General features: G+C 49.1%; 1 protein-coding gene across 4 annotated transcripts in view; it reads left to right on the top strand.

Moving 5' to 3' along the window:
- Nucleotides 1–17827, top strand: part of Tspan9 (tetraspanin 9) — a 182779-nt gene that overhangs the window by 15433 nt on the left and 149519 nt on the right. The window contains exon 1 of one of the 4 annotated variants that reach the window (XM_021165589.3): nt 3990–4050. The exons of the other annotated variants lie outside the window; for them this stretch is intronic. The gene's annotated coding sequence lies outside the window, so the exon portion shown is untranslated. Of the gene's footprint in view, nt 1–3989; nt 4051–17827 lie in introns of those variants that run through there. 4 annotated transcript variants of the gene reach the window in all.

Here is a 17827-nt window from a genome sequence, read left to right on the forward strand (position 1 = left end):
GGAGCAGGAACTCTAGTCAGGGAAGGGAGACAGTGACTCTGGGCTAAAGGACCTTTGCCTCCTTTAGGTCCACGTGCTCCCTAGACTAGTGTGCTGAGTTTGACTCTGGCCCATGGCTGGAAGAAGGAAGAAGACTGGATGGCAGAGTTGTTTAGCTTACCATGAAAGCCTTGGTTTACTTTCAGAGAAGTGGGGAGGGAGTCAACTATACAAGGTGAACGTGCCTCCTCCAGGCTGTCTGACTGCACTCCTGGCCGGCTATTGGCGGGTTGGCTCCCTCTCAGAAAAGCCACACCCTTAGGAGGCCTCATTAAATGTTTGTTGATGAAGATAGGAAGAACATAGTTACAAATTTGGAATGAAAACTGGGCCAGCCGTGGTGTGAGGGGCTTGTGGACCTATTTGTCCCTAGCCTGGCAAGTTGCCGAGGTCCTGCCACTTGATATCATATCTGTCCTGTGGAAGCTCCCAGTGAGGCAGGCAGCCTGTGCCAGTGTGCCAGCAGCTTGACCAGGCATCTGGGGATGAGATCTTCAGGGAGGGCCAAGCCAGACACACATGTCTGAATCCTTCCCTGTCTTGCCTCCAAGGGAATAATTCCTTAATCTGTTCCTCTTGTAGATGCAGAAGACCAACTAGGAAATGCTCCCTGGCCTTCCTGAGGCTGCTGTGCAGTTTTAAAGAACCCCCTCAGAAGGTGCTGTTTTGTGGTAGTGGAGCTTTTAAAGCAAGCGTCTTTAAACCATCTTAATTCATGCCAGGAACTGAAGCCATGCTGCTACCACATTCTAAACCCAGTGGGATAGGCCTACTCTGTAGCCTCTGGTCAAATAGAGTTAACATCAGCCTCAGGGCTAACACAGCTTCTACTGGCCTTCTATGCTGGTGGGGCACACACACATATACACAGATGCACACACACACCACAGACTCATACACACACAGAGTCACACACATAGACATACACACACAGATATACACATGTACACAAATACACATATACATAGATATGCACACATGCACATAGACGCACAAACACACATAGACACACAGACTCACACACACAGATACACACATACACAGACACACAGACACACACAGAGACACACGCAGAGCAATAATAGCTGTTTTAATATTAGGGATCAAGCCTATGGCTTTATGCATGCTAAGCATGTACTCTATAAATGAGCCACGCTCCTACCCCCTGTATTTTACTTTTAATAGATTAATTTATGGGATATAGTATGATATCCCCAAATATATGTATAGTTTGTAGTGATCAGATCAGGATAATACCTCGTGTGGAAAACATTTATCACTTCCTCATGTGGAAGATACTCAACATCTTCTCAGTTGTGAGATATGGTGGTACTTGTCTTTAATCTGAGCACTTGAGAGGCAGAGGCCAGTGGATCTCTGTGAGTTCGAGGCCATCCTGGTCTAGAGAGTTCCAGGACAGCCATGCTGTATAGTGAGTGAGTCTGTCTCAAACAACAAGTAAACATCCTCTCAGTTATCTTGAAACATTTGCTTTCAATACTAAACACTAAATATGGCTATTACTGCTGTGTGTGTGTGTGTGTCTGTGTCTCTGTGTGTGTGTCTGTGTATGTCTCTCTGTCTCTGTCTCTCTGTGTCTATGTGTGTGGGTCTCTGAGGGTATCTTGTTTCTGACACAGGTACCCTTTTGTGTTCTACAACATCCCAGCTGCACCCTGTGTCTCCTAAGCCATCTTCTGCTCTCCCTTGCCATGCCCACATTCTCCCAGGCTCTTGTGACCCAGGCTCTTGTGACTCTGCGGACTTTAACCTTTAGCCTCTACAGATAAATGAGCATTCAGGAGACATGTCTGCTCTGCCCCAGATCTCTCCCATTGCACATAGCCCTGTCCTTTCCAAGGAGCAGAGACTGGGATTCTCCATCCTGCTTGTGTGTTGCTTGGCACCTGATGGACACTCACATATTTTCCTTCTTTTGATGCTGGGGACAGAACCTGGCTCTACACATACTTAGCACACACTCCACCTCTGATCTGTATATCCCAGGCTTGGTTATTTTATTTTATTATTTCTAAATTGAGTCACACTCTCCTTACAGTCCAAGGCTCATGTGGAATCATGATCTTCCTGCCGTGGTTTCCTGAGTGTTAGGCATCATGCTACCGCAATGACCACGTCTTACAGTTTTGTGCGTGGAATCTAAAAAGAAACGTGCCCCTGATGCTATCTGTTGGTCCAGGACTTAGTGCCTGCTGGCTGGGTTTAACTGTCTACCGTGGTTTAAGCTTTTCTAGGGAAGGAGACAGGAACCTGCCTCAGGTCAGGCCCTTGTTCTGAAGGTACCTTAGCTCTGAAGCTCTGAAGCTCTGAAGCAGAGAGTTGCACTGTCTTTCCCAAAGGCTCTGGCGAGGATGCTGAGGGAAAAGGGAGGTGCTTGGAGGTCTTACATTTGGGGAAACTGAGGCTGACTCTCTTGATCCTGGGCAGTTGGGCAGAGGAGCCTGGACTCGGACTTTCTTGATCTTACCTGCACGTGGTTTGGTCTCTCATGTCCCTTCCATATCCTAGACTGTTCCTTTCCTTTTCTTCCCCAGCACTGTTCCCCACCCCTTTCCCCAGCTTGGGTGAGTAAGGCTTGCAATGAGGTGACCTCTCTGGCCTATAGGCTACTTGGCAGGAAAACATGTTCCCAAATGACCAAGACCATAAGGACTTGAGACAGACATGTGTGGGGTTATTTTGGGGTTGGTGGGTCGGGCTGAGCTCTCTCTGGCATGCTTGGCCTCTGGCCTCTCAGAGTTAACCAGAATGGAAGACTGATAAAAATCGAGGCTCCAGGAATAGCCAAGAATTCGCTTAAACCTCTGGGAAGAGGTGCCACTGCCCTACCCAGAGCCACAATGGAAGTGGGGCCCGAGGGAGGGTGGGATGGGGAGAAGGAAAGTTCCAGAGGCCTCTGCTTCCGCTTCCTCCCTCAGCCTGCCTGGTCAAGGGGATGGTGAGTACAGTCCACGGCTCAAGGCCAATCTGATAAGGAGCGGGACTCTGGAGAGGAATGTCGTTCCCCCTACTCCCATCCCTCTCTGGGTCACAGCCCTTGGCGGTGCCAGTGGCTCAGACACTATCTCTGAGTCTCACTATTTCCCGGTCCTTTTCACACTGAGGAATGTCAGGCAATAGCTCTGATGTCAGATCTTCAGGGAACTTTCACATCTTCCTGCCTTCCCTAGGACCTATGGGTGAGTATGGAGCACCCTTTCTGTGGTGCTGGGAGCACGCTCTCTGTGGTCTCTTGGTCCCCTTCCTCCTCCTGCTCCTCCTTTTATAGTTGAGGCGAGACCTCACCACATAGCCCAGGTTGGCTCCTGGTTCATGATCCCTCTGCCGCAGCCCTCCAGGGCTGGATGCCCGACATGAACCTTTACACATGCTTACCTGTCTGTCGGGAGCCACAGTAGACAAGTATGTTGTGGACAAACGATGTTAACTAGAGCAGTGCAGGGTGCAAGAGCAGAGCAGCACAGGGTCTTTGCTGGCTTCTCTGAGCCTTAGGGCTGTGTGTGTGTGTGCATTTGTGTGTGCATTTGTGTGTTTGTGTATGCACGCACGCGCTTGTGTGTGTGTGCTCGAGCATGCGCTTGTGCTAAGCAAGCATTCTACTCTGAAGCCTTACTCCCCAGTCCTTATTTTTGCTTTTATTTTTCAGTAGTTCTCACTTTGTAGCCCATGCTGGCTTCCAACTTTCGATCTTCCAGACCCAGTTTCCAAAACTAGGACTCCTGGCATGCACCAGCGTGCCTGGCTAGCCTTAGAGTTCTTTTATTTATAAAGTAAGGGGCTGCAATGCCTGCAGTGATTTCTGGCTGAAGTTACCTTGTTCCAGGGGTGGTGAGAGGAAAGACTTTACATGGTAGGATGGTTGTGCCACTTCTGTGCCACACCACGGGTTCATCTCCGCTAGCCTGACCCCATGGTGATTCTGTAACCTGAGGGTTCAAAGGTCGCATCAGTGTCTCAAAATCCTCTCCTGTTCTCCGGACTCTTCTGCCTGTAAGCATTGTTCTTTCAAGATATCAATTAATTTTAGCAACTTCTTTCCACTTCTTTCGCTTTGCTTCTAGAACTCCAGTGCCGTAGCTGCCAGGCTGCCAGTGCCGTAGCTGCCAGGCTGCGGTACTCCCTGTGTGGTTTGTGTATGTTGTGTGGACTTTCCTCCGTCTGTCTTTCTGTGCTCCTCTTTGGACAGGTTCTGTTCTTAGGTCTTCAAGCACGTGGCTCTTTTCTTCCGTGGTTTCTGATGTGAATGAATGGCCTCCGACATATGTCCCACCTCAGACACTGTAGTTTCCACCTCTAGGTGTTCCCACGAGACTTTCATATCTTTCCTGTCTCTTTTGTCCTGTTTCCCTCTTTGGCTGTAAACATGGCTGTAAACCACGTTCGTCTCTCCTTGTCTTCGAGGCTCACTATCTCTCGGTTGGCTTGGGGTTGCACCCATTGATCTTTCTACTGCTTTAGTGCTTGCTGAGGTCTGATTGGGTGCCCGGTGGTGTGAGTTTAGTATTGACAGACGCTGGGTTTTGTTACATTTCTTTAAATAGTATTGGGCTTCATTCCGGTATGCATTTAAATGACTTGGGATCAGTTTCATACATTTCAGGTTTGCTTTTAAGCTTCTTTAAGGGTAGATCTAAAGCAGACTTGTAGTCTAGGGTGAACTAGACCTCACTACTTAGGCAACACCCTTCTGAGGACTCTACTGAATGCCCTGGGGGTGAGGTCTCTCTCTGGATGTGTGCACTCCACAGATGGTTTGGGTATTGCTTTCCGGTGCTTTTCCCAGTACTTAGAATTTCACCCTGGTGAGTGTAGGGATCAGCTGGACACTCCCGGGGGGGGGGTCCCCCTGCACACTCTGCATTCTCTCCCCTCCGTCCCCCTTTCTCCAGTATGTTGCCCTAAAAGTCCTTGCTGCATGGTCTCTAGTTTTTGTCTCCTCAGCTTGGTGAGACCAGCAGACTCCACTTGGAGTCCTCTTAGAGCATCCGTCTTAGAGGAGCTGCCAAAGCTGTGGATTTGTGGTCATAGGACCCACCTCCTCCTGCGTTTCCCTTCTCAGGAATCTCAGTCCCTGCTGCCCCTAGTCCAGCAGCTAAGGCAGTTTCAAGCGTCTGTTTAGTTTCTGAGTTGTACTCCATCGTGACTGGAGCCCTGCATAGTTTTAAGGCTCCTCTTGGACCTCAGTTGTCCCTGGACCTACCCTTCCCCACCAGGGTGGGTGTCTTCAGTAAGATGTCTCACAAAACCCCAGCATGTCTCCCTCCCCCCTACCACCACATACAGTGTTATCTGTGGCAGTTCTGCATTTCTCTCTCCAAGGTGGCTGCCCCTTAACTACAAAGACAGTAAGGCACTCTCAATGCTTAGCATATAGTGAGTACCTAATGTTTGCTGAATAAATAACTGAGAATAAATGGGAGAAAACTTAAGCTACCCAAGGCATTTGGTAACTAAGGAGATTTTGGGTACTGTTGATTGCTTTGTTTTTGTTGGGTTGGAGCCCAGGGCCTCATGTGTACTAGCCAAGTGCTATGCTAGTGAGCCACAACCCCAGCATGTTAAGAACACTGCTAGCCTGGCTGCAGTCCTGATTTACTGTGAAGCAGTTTTTTTTCCTGTATCCAAGGGTGCTCTGGAACTTACTATATAGTGGGGGTTCAGAGGTTGGCCTTGAACTCTCAATCCTCCTGTCTGAGCCCCCCAAACGCTGGGATTATAGGTGTATACCACCATTCTCAGCTCAGCATTGGGTTTCTTGAGTCTGCTTGGGACACAGTCAAATCTGCATTCATCTAGGGGAGAGTGACTAGGAGAGTGGAGATGACGTGGCGTGGGAATTGGACGAGACTCCTAGGAGTGTCCATTTTATCTGGAAATTACTTTTATGAGGTATGATGGCAGAGGGCATACAAATGACAGCTTTCATCGTGTGTGAAGGAGAGCCCAGCCTGCAGATACAGGTCAGGGATTCCGGGGTACCGGAATTGAGTCTGTGACCAGGACAGGCTCTCCCACACTTTAAGCCATCCAACAGAGGACGAGGCACTTCAGGAGGTGGTGTGCTCTTGGGATCTAAGGAAAATCCCATGTCTGGTGGTGAGGGACGTTGTGTTTGGGATGCAACAGTGTATGACGTAATCTCTTAAATACTGTGTACTCAACTCTAAATCTTACAACCTAATTAGGGCCCTGTGATTCCTGTCTGCCTTTCAGTCTTCTGTCCCCAGTTCTGTACACACACACACACACACACACACCTAAAGTGTGCTCCTTGCCCCTGCGTGTCAATTGTGAGCACTATTTCCTTACCTCAGTAGGTTTCTTCTCAGGGGCCTGCAGCCTGGCAGCTACCCCCGCCCCCCGCCCCCAGCTGCCATCTGCTCTTGTCTTTAGCATCCCGACTGCCCTCTTGTCAGCAGCTCCTCACATCGTCTCCTTATTTGGACATACAATGTCCGTCCTGGAGATAGAGATGACTGACTGGCTCATGGCTTTCCCACCGCCTGCCTTCCTCACCAAGTGGAAGCCTGGTAGCTCTGTGAATCTTTCAGTCTGCCCACCAGGCTCCAGTGCATCTGGTCTAAGGAGCATCACTCACGGTAGATACCGCTGCCCTTGATCTGCCCCTTTGGGTCTCTTGGGTCTTCCTTGGGGGCCTCAAGGACTGGAAGCTGCCATTGGCGTTGTCACTCACAGGTTTAGGGCGCTGTGCACTGTGGGCTCAGTGTGTGGTTGTCTAGCAGGTGTCTGAGAGGTGGACCTTCAAGCTCCTCCCCTTTCCCATTTGCAGGGAGATCAAGCCATATTCCGCCCCAGGGAGGATGGTGGCTCTGTGGCTCCTGGCTGGAGAGGGGTGGAAGAAAGGCCAGTTTGGAAGGAATCAGCCAAAGAACCTTTTGGGTGGGGGCAGTCTTAGCTACTCTCAAGCCCTCGCTTGACCTTCTTGCTCATGGAACCTTTGGGTACCTTCTCAGCCTCACCTGTTTGCTAGGAAAAAAACATGGTGCCTGCCTGCTTCTTGTCCTTCGGTTTCTCTCCTAGTTGAAGGGGCACTGGTGAGTCAGCGGGGTGGGCTGTGGAGCAGGGGCTTTGTAGAAAGCAGTCAATCAGGGAGCTGAGTGCCTGCAAACACCATGGGCCCTAGACTCTTGCCAGCCTCCTCCTGCCTGTCTGCTCCCCTTAGCCATGACTACCAGAGAAGTTTACCACGAGTCAAGTCCTAGTTTCTTTCTCTGCAAAATGGGGAGGAAAGGGGGAAGGCTCCTTCAAAGGACTTCTGGCAGTAACTTCCCAGAGAAGGCCGTGTTATTGTGAAGACTATGGGAGACTTCTACCTTCCTAAGCTAACTGCCAACCCCTCTACAGACCACTGCTCCTTTATGAAGGAGAAGGTGTGGTATTTGAGGACTGGATGTCCTAGAGGGTTGGGGCTAGACTGCCTGTAGGCTGTAAACATCAGTGCACCCTTGGGAGGGAGCACTGGGCAGGAGGGGTGTTGTTCTTTGTCCTCAGCTGTATGCCCAGTGTTTACAGAGGCCTCTGATGGAAGCGGTCACTCGGCAGGTACTGTGACTGTGTGAATGGAGTCCAGGGACAATGGTCCCAGCATCAGGTGGGAACTATGGTGCTCCACCCCATCTGTTGGCTTTACACTTGATGAAGGCAAGTTCAGCAGCAAAGGGGTGTGCCTGAGGCCACGTGCTGCTGCTGGGATGGGCTGGCCTTAGAACCCAGGCACTCTGCTTCCTACTTGTTCTATCAAAGGATGTCAAGACAGGGATAGAGATGACATCATTGCAGCCATATTGAGTGTGCATTCTGTCATAACCTCTAGGGCTTTGGTAGCTGTGGGAACTTCTTCCTCCTCCCCTTCCTCTTCTTCCTCCTCCCCTTCCTCTTCTTCCTCCTCCCCTTCCTCCTCTGCTTTTCTTCCTCCACTTCATTTTTCTGTGGTCCTGGGAGTGGGACCCAGGGTCTCATGCCGGCAAAGCAAGCGCTTCACCATAGAGTCACATCCCCAGTTCCTTACCTACCTTCTTTCTTTCCCTTTTTTATTCTGAGTCAGTGTCTTACTGGGTAGCCCAGGCTGCCTTAGAACCTGCAGTGGTCCTTCTGCCTCAGCCCCTAGGCCAGGCTCCCATAGCCGCCTTCTTAGAATGCATTTTCTGAAAAGAGTTTTCCTGCACTTGTTCTTTCACCCTCTGTGGCCGACTTCAGCAGTTGCATTGTGTCTGGTCCAGAGTATGCTTGCCCTTGCTGTGAGAGCATTGAAAGTACAGTTGCCTCTCTGGGTCCACGGGGGGGGGGCAGTTTACAGGCTTCTCTGGGGACACTAAAGTCCAGCGATTCCCCAACTCCTGTGTGCATACAATCTATGCACTTTCCCTATCCGTTTGGATTGGTCTCAAGGTTATTTATGATTCAACCTCTTTCTTCCCCCGCAAATCCCTGAACCCTTTGCAGACTAAAGTCCTTCTCCTCTAGGAGGAGAAAGCTGTGGCACTTGGGTGTGGATTGTGTGTCATGATACTCAACACAATATAAATATCCTTCTGCTGCAATGTAGAAGGAATAATGACAGGAAGGAGGTCCGAACATGTTGGATACAGAAACAGTTTTACCCCCTAAATACTTTTGGTGAGCCCTCAGGTATGGAACCTTAGATATAGAGGGAGGGAGGATGCTTGCTTATACTTTTTGTCAGCTGTATCCATGCTATTGACTGCATACTAATATTTTACTGGACTTTTTTATCTTGTTTAGCTGTCTGTCTTCTCTGCACGGTTATCGGTGTGGAATATGTTCACTAAACTTCCTTTTTGACACTTGGTATGTGCAGGCAGGAGGCCCGAGGTCTTGTGAATTCAGGAGTGAATGGATGTAATATACTGGATTCCTGGAGGCAGGACCGTGCGCCTCTGGGTCTCTCAGTGGTTTTTCTCTTAGTGCTCAGGCCTCTCAGCTTAGGGGACTGGGGCTGGAGACAATGGTGAGAAGTCATTTCAGTCTTTCATTTCTGTAGGGTTCATCACAACGCCAAGCCCCAAATTGTATTCCTCTACCCCATCTATCTTGTCCTTGTCACATCTTGGTGACCTTGAGGTGTGGCTGGAAGGAAGACTGTTGGAGGCTTAGGAGGCTGGGGAACATCATGACTGCAGTCTGTGGGAACAGCACAGGATGTACTCTTTCCACCCTCACCTCTGCTGGCTCACCCTCGGATGACCCAGCTCTCATTCATCCCAAGGACCAAGGACCTCCTCTGGACCAGTCACAGAACAGGCTCTGGGGCTACAGGAGTGCAGCAGAGTCCTGTCCGCAAGAGCTTACATGTTGGTGGGGGAGGTAGATTGGAACCCTGTGTATAATAGGGAAGCAGGGTATACCTAAGAGCAGAGGAGGCCAGGAGATATAAAGGCCCCGGGGTACCAGCCCACGAGACTCTTAAAGGCCCATCCACCCTGAGCCCAGGGATGGTCACCAGGCTGGGATCATAGAGCCTTGAATGCCATTCTAAAAGCTACAGCTTGTCCTTGCCGTTTGAGACAGGGTCTCACAATGTAGCTATGGCTAGCCCTCTTGCTTGCCTTTGTCTCCCTGAGTGCTGGGATTTAAGGGATATGCTGTCACACCCAGCCAAAAGGAGGGAGAGGAGGTGCCACTGGGGGAGTCTGGACTTAGGGGTGGCAGCTGCCTTAAGTTCACAGCTGTGATGCCAGTGATACCAGTTCTTTCTCAGGCACCCACTGTGCCCGCCCTGCCCACTTAATCCTCACAACTTGGTCTCCATCTTGCTGAGGAGGAGGCTGAGGTGTCTAAGGACCCAAAGGTGCCGGTCAGTCTGAGTGTGTGCTCTGGGTCTAAGGCAGGGTTAAGCTGACTCTGTGCCTGCCCCTAGGCTACTACTCTAGCTAGGGGCAGGAGGGCAAAGAACAACAACAGCCCCTCTTCTCACTCTGGTTTGGTGGAAGGAAAGGCAAATGGGTTCCAGATGGAGGAGGCTGCTTGGGAAGGGGAGCTTGTGCCCCATCTGCAGACAGCAGTCCTCCCGCCATCCCGCCCCAGGACCCTGAGGCTCTGTGTTTGACTAGGCAGACTCACCCTGGCGTTTGGAGACCTGAGCTTTCTGCTACTGACTTGGGCTGGGCTTGAGCTCCTTGCCCCAGGCACGAGAGTGCAGATCACTGCACTTGCCCTCCCCAGGGAAGGAACCTCCCAGTGTTACCAAGGAAGTTGGCCCCTAAAGCGTTTTATCCTCCTTTTTTTTTTCTTCTTTTTTCTTTTTTTGAGATCTTCGGATCACAGACGGTCACTCTGTAATCCTTGAATTTATCACTCCCTAAGGAAGCAAGGAGGGTTTTTCTTCTTGTTTTAAAGAAAAGTAATCCAGGCTGGGAAAATGGAGGTCAGAGAGTGAGGCTGAGGGAGGAGCCAGAGAAAGAACTGTAGCCCAGCACTGAGGGGACTCTGCCTGAGTGGGGCACTGAGGAAAGAGCTGGTAGCAGGGGTGAGTTGGGGGAGGGGCAGCACATGCGCACACAACCGGATTTCTAGATGTGGGGTTTGTTACTCTTATATTGATGGAACACATGGGTGTCTGAATTCAAGGAAGTTCTGTTCCTATCCTCATGTCACACCAGCTGTCCCCAGGATTTGGGACTAGACTTGTGTCTCACACATGTATGCAAGTTTACATGCACACTCACACGTGCCCTCACCACTATCCCTACACAGCACATACACTTGCTTTTACGGTGTGGTGCTTGTGTGTGTGTGTGTGTGTGTGTGTGAGAGAGAGAGAGAGAGAGAGAGAGAGAGAGAGAGAGAGAGAGAGAGCGCACGAGCTGTGTGCATACTGCTCCAGGCCCAAAGAGAGGTGTTTGGGTGCATATTTGCAATTCTAGACATGAGCGTTTCTGATAGGGGTACAGTCTCTGCTATTCTGGACGTCACTCTGTGACTCGTTTACCCATTTTATGTAAAGAAGAAAGAACCTCGGGAGATTGACCACATAGTGGGTGCTACAGTACTCTCGGCTGTGTTGATTGCAGTGTCACATACCAGGTATGTCCTTACCAGGAGCAAAGGCAGGGAACTGGCGCTGCTGGGAGCATGCTGCTGTGGCTCCCTGCCACAGGAGGCAGGGCCTGGCATCTGCAGATGGAGCAGCAAGAGTGTCCTGACTTAGAGTATCTGCAATCAGCAGAACCAGCTCTTAGCCCCTGAGCCTGGGGGCTTGCTGTTGCTTTGAAAGGTGAAGGTGATGGTTATCACTGAGGGAAAGACTCTTCCCAGCTGCTCAGAGCCCTCGGGTTCCCAGCCACAGAGCCAAGTGACAGTGTCCTTGACTTTACTTCTCTCCTGGGAATTAGACTGCTAAGATGACTCTGCAGGTAAAAGCTCTTGCTGCCAAGCCTGAGGAATGGAGTTCAATCCCTGGGACCTGCATGATGGGAGAAAGGAAACAACTCCCACAGTCTTCATCTTCTGCCTTACACACGGGTGCACACACACACACACACACACACACACACACACACACACACAAATATAAAAACAAAAAGCCCAATAACCTAACCTGCACCACTGCCAACAGCTTCAAAGCACAGAATCATCACACAGCTGCAGAAATCAATTAGACTGTCTCTGCACACAGTGGCTGTGGAGAGGGAGGAAGGTGCTGTCTCCCAAGATGCTTCCATAAATTTGATCGAGCGTGGTACGGGGCCAGGCTGTTACTCATCCTGGACTAGGTCTCATCTTGTGGTTGAGAAATCCAGCAAGCAAAACCCAAGGGTAGTGAGGCAGGGCTACCAGGGGAGAGGTGGCCTGATGCTCATGTCATAGCTCAGCCTAACTTGTCATCCTTCTTAGTCTGCTCTGGCATCTTCCCAAGTTTTCAAGCTCCAGCCTTTCCATGCAGGTGGGAGAGAGGGACCAAGTATGGATAGTCTGCTCCAGCCCACAGTAGGTGTCTGTCCCCACCGTGCCTGTGTCTCCCTCAAGGTCTGGTTTATCCTTTCTGTTTAGGGCAGTAGCTTCATGGTGGCCTATGTCCCAAGGTCCGAGAACTGTCCATCGCACCCAGAGCCAGCCTTTTGCTTCAGTGTCCCCATGCATCTTGCTTATATGCTGTATCTTCTGGTTTTGGTTCTTTGAGATAGGGTTTCACACAGAAGCCCAGACTGGCTCTGGGGTCATCTTCCTGCCTCAGCTTTCCACGATCTGGAATCACCACGCTTGACCTGGCTATGTTTTTCTTTCTTTACCATGTTGTTCCAGAAATGACAACTAAAGTGACCCCCAAGTAGGGAGGTGAGAAGATAGCCCAGTTGCTAAAGTGGCACCTGTATAAAAGCCAGCTGTGCACATCTGTAAGCCCATCAGCAGGCCACATGAGCCTGAAGCCTGAAGATTCAAAGAGAGACCCTATCTCAAAACACAAAATGGGAAGTGACTGAGGAAGACACCAGGCCTACACACACACACACACACACACACACACACACACACACTCACACACACAGAGTAACCCCCACATAGCATATTGGTGTAATAATACTCCTTGAGCATGACTTTGTTCATTCTTGCCTTCCGTTTCTGATGTCAGCTAGACCTCTTGTCTGTGGCCAGCATATTGATGGATATGTGTTGAGACCCCAAACCTCTGCACCCATCCCTGCTGCTCTGGCATCCTGTGTATCTCCCTTACGTGTCCCTGCGGACTCAGTTTCTATGTCTCTTCTCTTCAAACCCTCCTGCATCCTCCTTTCACACGTAGCCCTCAGCTCCTGTGCTCACACTGTGTACTGTGGGCTGTGGACAGGAAGGAGAATTAAGATCCTGTCTTTGCTGTAGAGTCGGGTGAGCGGAGAGTAAGTGATCTGTCATTTCCACCACTGGGACAAATGTGACAGGGTGATGTAATAATATGTCATGTAGTAGGTGCTCTTGCTAACAGAGTGGGATGTATGGATCTGAACTAGCTATTCTGCATGCATAATGTATTGGTATTGGCTTAGTGTATGCTGGGACTCCTGTGTGTGTGTGTGTGTGTGTGTGTGTGTGTGTAGGCAATGCAGTGCTTAATCTTCCTTTAAATCCTAGGGTTCCGTCAGAACGTTCAGTACCATCGAGCTTTCCGTTCTTTGCATGCCTTTTCTCTTTGGAATCTGATGTTTTGTGAAATGCCTTATGTGCATTAGGCATTCTGGATTCTTTCAGTTGTGAAACTGATGCTATTCAGTTATTGGGGGAAGTTTTCTTGCATTATTTCATTGATGATTCCCCCATCCCCATTCTCTTTCTCTCTCTTTTAAAATTTGGACAGTAAATCCCCCAGATTCTTTCATTTTAAAAAATTGGTTTTAGTCCTCTCCTTTTCTGTGTGTGTGTGGGGGGGGGAGGGTAGAGAGATGTGTGCACACGTGTGCACACACACACACAGAGCGAGAGAATGTGAACACAGAAGCATGCAGATACACATGTGTGCAGAGTTCCGTCCTCCCTGTTACCCTGGTTGTAACGGGCTCCCTGCTTGTGCTGGGCCAGCTGTCACACTTCATGTGGTGCTTTCATCTCTGCCCCTGGTCTTGCTGTAGGAGTTCTGGTACTACAGTCCTGCATTAAGTGTCTCATTTGTGTGGGTTTGGGGGATGAGCTCAGGTCCCCACACTTGTATGGCAAGTGCTTTACCCACTGGGCTTCATAGCAATCTTTTTTCAGCCTTATCTTCCTGCTCTTTGGGCAACATGTGGGAAGATTGCTGGGGATTAGACCCAGGACCTTCTCTAAGGTAGAAGAGTTCTCTAATGCTATGGTGCATTTCCAGCTGCTACTCCCATCTGAATTAGCATATTTTTAAGTTCCAAGAGATGTTATGGTTTCAAGCTCTTCCTTTTATAGCACCCTGCTTTGGCATCATAGATACACAATTTATTACTTATTTCTCTGAGGACATTAGAGATAGTTTAACTTTTGGGAGAGACTATTTTTGCTATTTCTTGTGTGTGTGTGTGTGTGTGTGTGTTGGTGTGTGTGTGTGTGTGTGTGTGTGTGTGTGTGTGTGTGTGTGTGAGAGAGACAGAGAGAGAGTTTATATGTGTGTCTGTGTGTGTGTTAGAGTGTTTTCTGTCTCTTTTCCTCAGAGGCCTAGTGATCCTTGAAGCATGCTGGCATTTGAGTAGTGAAGCATTAACAAGGCAACTGGGTCTCAGTTTTCCCCCTCCCCCAACCACAGTCAAGAAACATCAGATGTGCTTCTGTCAGTGCAGTGGTGGGGGTGAGGTGGGCTAAGGGCACAGGGCAGGCAGTGGCATGGCCCTGTGCCATGTGTGTGTGTGTGTGGTGGGAGCGGTGGAAATCTCAGGGAAGGAGGAAGCAGGTCTGGCTGTCTGGCAGATTCGTCAGCTTTTTTTCCTTTGCTGTGTAAAGACACCCGAGGTGAATGCATTGATGAGGGGAAATGCTCTTTGGTGGCTCCGTGGTTTAGGAGGTTTTGGTCCATGATCAGCCAGCTCTGTTTCTTTTGGGTCTCTGGCATGCAAAGCTCTGAGAAAGCAAAGAGAGGCAGAGATCCAGAGAGAGGAAAGGATGCCCCAGCACACGCCCTGCAACGGAACATCCCCGTGTCCTGCTGCCTTCCGCTGGCTCTCCCCTGGCACAGCTTATTTGCCTGTACTTTGTCTGGGGTCCAAGCCTCCCCCTAACACATAGGCCTTTGGGGGACATTGTAGATCCAAACCAAAGCCCTGGAGTGGTCGCAGGCATTGTTTTAGGGGAAGGATCATGAGGTACTGTGAGCCCTTGAGATTCACTTGCCATTTCTCCTTGAAGACCAAAGGGCATCTTTTTCTACTGTGTCCTGGATGACACTGGAAAGTGAGCAACTAACTAGTCCTTTGTTGAGTGATCAATACTTAATGTCAGCTGCTCCATTCCTCGCCTTTCTTGTCTGGCACAAGATCCTGACACCACCAATTCTCAGACCTCTACCACATTCCCCAGGGAGGGGAGGCAGGGGAGGACTGCAGCTGCCATTCGAGCCCTGCCCCCACTCTGTTCTTGGATGCTTCTAGTAGCCTTTATGAGCCAGAACTCCCTCTCCTCAAGACTTTTGCCCATGTGACTCCTGCCCGCTCCTCCATATTCACTGTCAAGCCCTCTGGGGGAAGTCTTTGTTGCTGGCCTAGGTGCAGGGTGGGTCCCTGTGTTCTGTGTACTCCTGGACTGTAGATGTCTTCCTGCATGGCAATGTGCATCTCAACCGGTGGCTTTATACTCACTGGTGTGATTCTCAGACCTTCCTGGTCTTCAAGGGTCTGAGGGGAGAGGCCTGGGCTGTCCTCTCATCTCCACCCATCCCCTCCCTCCCATCCAGTCTAGCACAGCAGCGGGCACGTTTGCTGTAAGGACCTGCTTGTAAATATCTTAGGCTCTGCAGACTGTATGGTCCCTGTTGCAGTTCCTCAGATTTGCCCGTGTCTCACAAGTGCCCACAGACAATACACTAGTGAGTGAGCGTGGCCCTATTCCCATTATATTTATTTATGGATTCTGACATATAAATTTCATATAATTTCCACATGTCATGAAACACTATTCTGCTTTTGATTTTTTTTCAATCTTATAAAATATAGAAACCATTCCTAGCCTTCAGGCTGTACCAAAATTGGCAGTGGGTTAGCCTGGGCCCACAGACCCCTGACCCCAAGGCAGGGCAATGCAGCGCTTATGTTTTCAATACATACTTGTTGAATGACTGACTGACATGTTGGACTCTGGCAAGAGGCAGTGAGTTGTTGCTTTCCCGTCATGAACTCCATAATCTCTGTCCTTTATCAGATTCCCTGTAAAGTATGGAAACTAAGAAAGAGGGCCAGCTGGTTTGCTTTATTCGTATGTAACTCACTTTCCTAAAAACTTAACCCATCTTAAGGATTTTTTTTTTTTTTTTTTTTTTTTTTTTTAGTTTTAGCATTTCTGTTGTGTGACCATTACCGCTCTCACTTCTAGAACATGCTTGTTGCCCAGAAAGAAATCCCATTAGCAGCCTCTCCCGTCCTTTCTCATCTTCTCTCCCAACCCCAGCCCTGGACGGCACGGGTGCACCTTGTGTCTCTCTCCATCTGCTTTCTCTAGACATCTCTTCTAGATGGAGTCATGTAGTATGTGATATTTTGTGACTGGCCTTGAACTTGGCAGGACCCATGCCCTAGCATGTGACAGAATTTCACTTACTTTCTTTGTGAGCTATGGGGGGATTGAACCCCATCTCAACTCCAAACCGCTGAAGGAAGTTCCAGCATTGAGAAAGGCACATTGTGTGTGTGTTGTCTGCTCATCCCTCAGACAGGCAGAGTTGTCTGGAGGGTTCATTCACGAGCTTTTGTTTTGTTGAGGTTTTGAGATAGGGCCTTGCATGGTTACCTGGGCTGATCTTTAACTCCCAGTCTTCAGCAAGGCTCCGGTCTCAGTTTCCCAAGTAGCTACAAAGTAACAGGCTACCACTTCACGTTAGCCTTTGTTAAGGGAGTCTTCTTACATAATCCAGCTGGTGTTTGAGCTTCTTTTGTAGGTGAGAATGTTCTTGAACTTAAACCTTAAAGAACACACACACACATATATATATATATATATATATATTTAGATTTATTTTTATTTTATGTTCTTGATGGGTTTGTGTGTATGTGTGTTTGCATGCATGTATGTATGTGCACTATAATGTGCTTTTATTTCCTTCTAAGTTCAGAAGAGGGCGTTGGATCCACTGGAACTGGAGTTACAGACGGTTGTGAGCTGCCGTGTGGGTGCAGGAAACTGAATCCTGTTCTTGGCAAGAGGAATAAGTGCTCTTAACTTTTGAGCCATCTCTTTAGCCTACCTTGAACTTTCTTTTTAAGAACGTATTTATTTTTTGTATCTGTGAATGTGTGTGTGTGTGTGTGTGTGAAGAGGCTCTAGGAAGACAGGTGGTGGTGTGTTGCAGAATATTTGGTCACACTGTGAACACTGAGATTGTGATTTTTTTTCCATTTTTTTAAATTAGGTATTTTCCTCATTTACATTTCCAATGCTATCCCAAAAGTCCCCCATACCCCCCCCACTCCCCTACCCACCCGCTCCCCCTTTTGGGCCTGGCGTTCCCCTGTACTGGGGCATATAAAGTTTGCAAGTCCAATGGGCCTCTCTTTCAAGTGATGGCCTATTAGGCCATCTTTTGATACGTGAGATTGTGATATTTACTGAAAAAAAAAAAACAAAACAAAAAACAAAACCTGTTTCTACTTGTGGTGTGGCTCAGCCCTTAGAACACACCTTTTATCCTTCTGGCTAGAATACAGACACGCTCTTAGCACACACCTTTAATCCCAAATAAGGAGTTAGTTTGTAGTACCGTGTTTCAAAGTGATGCCACTGTAATTGAATGGCAGACAAAGTGACAAAGCAGAGAAAGATTTGACTGAATAGGATCTGTCCAACTCTCATTAGAAGAGAGAATAAAGGGAAGCTACTTGAGGGGCAGGCAGAGAGAAAGAGGAGGCAGTTTTTCCAGGGCAGTTGTAAAGAGACAGATTGCAGAGGGAGGGGGAGGGGGGAGGGGGGAGGGACAAGCCAAACACAGGTGAAAACAGAACAAGCCAGAGAATGAGGAGCCAGAGAATTAGAACATATTGCCAAAGTTAGTATGAGGCCAAGCAAAGCAATTTAGGAGAAGGCGAGAGAAGCCAGACTGAATCAATCAATCAGTATGGAGAGGAGTTTTGAG

The sequence above is a fragment of the Mus caroli genome, unplaced genomic scaffold, assembly GCF_978045245.1.
Source record: "Mus caroli unplaced genomic scaffold, Mus_caroli_1 scaffold_7, whole genome shotgun sequence".
In the NCBI taxonomy this organism is placed as follows: Eukaryota; Metazoa; Chordata; class Mammalia; order Rodentia; family Muridae; genus Mus; species Mus caroli.